Below are 4789 nucleotides of genomic sequence, written 5' to 3'. Positions count from 1 at the left end.
GAGCTCCAACTATCCTAAGGGAAACTTCAAAGGGAACTAACTACTAGACAGTTTGATTAGTCTTTCGCACCTATACCCAAGTCTGGCGAATGATTTGCACATTAGTATCGCTATGAGCCTCCATTAGAGTTTTCTCTTGCCTTGCCTTGCTCAAGCATAGTTCACCATCTTATGGATCCCAACAGGTATGCTCCCACTCAAACCTGTCATAGAAGATCATGGTTGGTCAATGATCCATCCCATAAAGGGGATCCCACTTGTCAGATTCCTTGCGCCTTCGTGGGTTTGTCATCCACCACCACTGACTTACATACATGTTAGACTTGGTCCATGTTTCAAGACAGGTTAGATGGAGAACCCAAAGCGACACCGTGCCAAGCGTGCAGGTGCAGAGCCTGCCACAAGTGGCACACACTTCGTTCCTTGATTGATACGATGTCACCATTAGGTCATCTAAAGCCCGCTCTTGTCTTGCTATGCTGGTCCACCCTGACCAGTATCTTGCGTTGAGTAGTGGACCAAAATCATAGCATTCCACATCCAACCGGGGTGCACCTACACCCACCATTTGCTTCCCTCCTAGCAATTTCAAGCACTTTTTAACTCTCTTTTCAGAGTTCTTTTCATTTTTCTCTCACGATACTCATTTACTATATGTCTCTTGCCCATATTTTAGCCTTGAACAGATTTTACCACCCACTTAGGGCTGCATTCCCAAATAGCCGAACTCATCACTGTCACATCGTGGAGTGATAGGGTCTGAGCTCGACAAGGCTCTCACCCTCTTTGGCACCCCTTTCTAGGGGGACTTGGGCTTGGTCCATCACAAAGGACGCCTCTTCATACTACAATTCACACAAAAAAGATGCACGATTTCCAAGCTAGACTCTTTCTAATTCACTTTCTACTACTAGGGAAATCCTTTTTCTTTTCCTCCACTTAGTGATATGCTAAAGTAGGGTGTGGGGATGCTAGGGATGCCAAAGTAGGCATACCCTTGGATGAGCCACAGGTGCAAGTTGCATTCAAAGACTCGATGATTCACAGAATTTTGCAATTCACACTATGTATCGCATTTCACTATATTCTTCATCATTGCAAGAGCCAAGATATCCGTTGCTGAGAGTTGTTGCATTTTATTATTCAATTCTCCCGAGGGGAGGAATCTCAAACAAGATAAGGTATCTTAAGTTCCTAGTTTCCACCCCCATGTGGGGGGATGGGAAAAAGGTTTATCAAGGTGGAAACATGCTCGAACAACTGGCACGACGGAGGGGGGTCACCCTAAAGAAGGGAGAGAGGTCAAAGGCATCCCTCCTTCCTCCCCCACCCGCATGGTCTTTGGGATGACCTCAAAGCATGGCCTCCCCCACTATTTCCTGACTCCGACGAGGGGAGAGATAATGCGAATTGTATTATAAAGGCCTGGCTAGTACTTATAACCAGTGTGCAGCCCATTATAGGTCCTGACATTTAGCCTTCAAATAATCCACTCACACTTGTGTACATAGAACCATAATACTACAAGGAATTCATTCAAAATATAACAATTTTATACTACTCGAGCACCCAATAATTAAATATACTTTGCGCATCATAAAATACTCTTAAAATATCATATCTTATCCTAATAATCTACCATGATAAACACAAATCATATTAGTCTATGCCATTTAACAACCAATGTCATATGTAGCCCTACCCACAACAAGTTACAATCATGCAATAATCAAAAGATGTTAAAAATAAAAAAACAACTAATAAAATAAATCATCCTCTTATTGTCTTATAATTTATTATAATTGTTAGAACATTTTTGAGGGGTTAAAAAGCAACTATCCTCAATTGATCAAAATAATCAACAGATAAATGCAAGGGTATCCAACCACATGCACGTATTGCCTTAATGTAGTGAATATCCATCTCTCTCTCTCTCTCTCCATCTATCTATCTATCAATCATAGTTCCATGTAGCAATCTCTCTCTTTCTTCCCCCCTCTCTCTCAATCAGCAACTTCTCACTTTCTCCCTCTTACACTCACCATATGTTGTATGATTTTTGATGCATATGTTCTACAAACAGTATTATATGGAGTGGAAGTGTGGGGGGGGAGCATCTTCTCATTTGCATGGAATGACATTGAGAAGCTACAAAAATCTTTTATTCGTAGACATTTGGGCATCAAAAGCACCACACCATATGTACTTATGCTTTTGGGAACTGGTTGTTGGCCAATTGAGGTACATGCTATGATCCGAGTATTGAGATATGCCACCTGAGTATGTCAAATGGATGATAGTAGGCTCCCGAAATAGGCATGGAATACTAGCACTTGCCTACAAAAAACGTGGAAAAGTAAAGTGCTTTCAACAAAATGGGTGCTAGATATGTGAAAATGGTTTAAAGGGTGGGGAGTGGATAGATATCTAGATATGGCCTCCAAAGATATATGCATGGACACATTTCAATCAGACCTCTTACGAGCATATCAAGCAAAACATCACAGAAAGGGAGGAAATGGCAAACTTGCGTATTACAGTATGCATATCTATCCTTCATGTTGGAAATCCTACATGCAAGCAGAGGCACACATGCAGCCATACATATCCAACCCGTTCTCAGTGGTATTTATACGTAGTATTGCACGACTTCAAACTCAATCACATGCTTTATTGATCGAGACAGGTGCATGGAGTGGATAGACAAGAGAGACAAAGGTTATGCAAGCTGTGTAGACTACATAGTGTAGAATCAGAGGAGCACATGATTATGGCATGCCGAGCATATGCACACATACGGGTTGACTTTGATATCCCTTTACAGGGGACACTTCACTAGTTTTTGACCACTACTCCTATATCAAAGTTAGGGGCTCTCATCACCCACATGTTACGCTTTCGAAAGAACCACGCTGCATAGATCGTTCTTTCATCGTAGCTCCCCTTTTCTACCATGGGGGAGGAGAATCATTGTATATCTGGAAAGGTCCCATGGATCATAATTTGGCTTTCTGGGGACGATAATAAACTACTCTACTTTACTCTCTCTCTCTCTCTCAAATAGCAACTCCTCTCTTTCTCTCTCTCTTACACACACACATACACACACACACACACTCTCTCTCTCTCTCTTTCTCTCTCTCTCTCTCTCTCTCTCTCTCTCTCTCTCTCTCTCTCTCTCTCTCTCTCTCTCTCTCTCTCTCTCTCTCTCTCTCTCTCTCGCTCCTTGTGTTGCTCACAAACACATGCACACACATTCTCTCTCTCTCTCTCAAATAGCAACTTCTCTCTTTCTCTCCCTCTTACACGCACACACACATACACACACACACTCTCTCTCTCAATTAGCAACTTCTCTCTCCCCCCTCTAAATTTTACAAGGGTCATCCATCCGTTTTTTACAACCCTCTTAATTTTGCAAGGCGAAGGTTTGCACGAGGTTCAATCTCTTACACACTTTTAGTTGTTAATATTAGCATGAAAAGAATATCATATTGTTACTCCCACATCCATATATACATTCACATACATCTCACTTTTATGTGCATGATTTGCTATTACATCCCGATATAGCACTTCCATTGTGCACACATAAGGGAAGCTACATCACACATGTTTTCACTACTTTCAATTGAGCATTATTGTGTGGACTTACTACAAGAGGATACAATATCACACAATTTGCTACACTTTTTGTAATAACGTGTGATATCTATTGTTTCTCACATTGTTTGAATAGTTAATATTGAGACAATAATATTACCTCATTGTTACTCAATCTAGTGTGCACATATACATTCACATGCGTGCATGTTTCTACACTCAATCCCTCCTTATATAGTTTGCATATGCTTTACTTACACATCTTGTAGTACTGCAATTGAGCAAATGCCTATACATAATCTCTTTCACTTGCACATTCCTCCCTCTTTTTTTACACATCTTATAGTATTGCAATTGAGTGAATGCCTATATACCATCTCCTTCAATGCACATTCCTCTCTCTATCTCCTCTTCCCTCTTATCCTCATTTCATTGCACTTGTAAAAAAATACAATCAAATAATTCAGAAAGTATATATTCATCATGCATGTCAAATATCAATCGAATTCCATTGTTGGAGGGTAGAATTGGTGATTCCTAACAAAGTCTAAAACTAAATGTTGAGATGACAAGCTCAACACATGCGGACATTGATGATGGACTGCCTGGTTAGATGGGTCCATACATCTACACCTAGCACGTTGGTGGTCATTATGACTCTCACATGGCCACTGACTCATTACTTATTATATTTAGGTTGTTACACCTATTTACAGCTAGCATAGTTATAGCGCCAGTCGACTAGTGTAGTCGGTTATGCATTGTTTGACTTAGTATGCCACTTTCCTTTATATTGTATCTTATCTATACTTTGTGTACATTGTAAAGAGTGTAGAAGAAGAAGAAGAAACCAGCAAGAAAATGTTTTGGCCTCCATCTCTCTTCTTGTCTCTTGAGTGAGCTTCTCCTTCTTATGCATTCTGTGTGTGTTCGGCACAGCATCTTGAGCAAGTCCCCCCACCACGTGATTCTTGACATAGTATCAGAGCCGCGCCACTGAGAGAGGCTGATTTTGAAGGCTAAAGTGAAGGAGAAGAAGCAAGGTTCGAGCAAGAAAGCCACGATTAAGAAACTCTCCCATCCTTCTACTCTTTCTCTTGGATATTGCCTATGGAGGCACCGAAAGCAGGGTTGAGCAAAAATATTAGATTGTAGTGAGATTTGGTGTGTGTAAAGAGCATTGTGT

General features: G+C 40.9%; 1 non-coding gene across 1 annotated transcript; it reads right to left on the bottom strand.

The window, feature by feature from the left end:
• Positions 1-975: 975 nt before the first annotated feature.
• On the bottom strand, positions 976-1128 carry LOC148039306 (5.8S ribosomal RNA). The gene has a single exon (XR_015690467.1). It is a non-coding gene; the product is annotated as a 5.8S ribosomal RNA (ribosomal RNA).
• Between the last annotated feature and the right edge of the window lie 3661 nt (positions 1129-4789).

Source organism: Lygodium microphyllum, chromosome 3, assembly GCF_053477565.2.
Source record: "Lygodium microphyllum isolate KBCC chromosome 3, Lygodium_microphyllum_v1.1.10, whole genome shotgun sequence".
Classification (NCBI taxonomy): domain Eukaryota; kingdom Viridiplantae; phylum Streptophyta; class Polypodiopsida; order Schizaeales; family Lygodiaceae; genus Lygodium; species Lygodium microphyllum.
The sequence above is the reverse complement of the archived record's forward strand: the minus strand, read 5'-3'. Positions and strand labels throughout refer to the sequence as shown.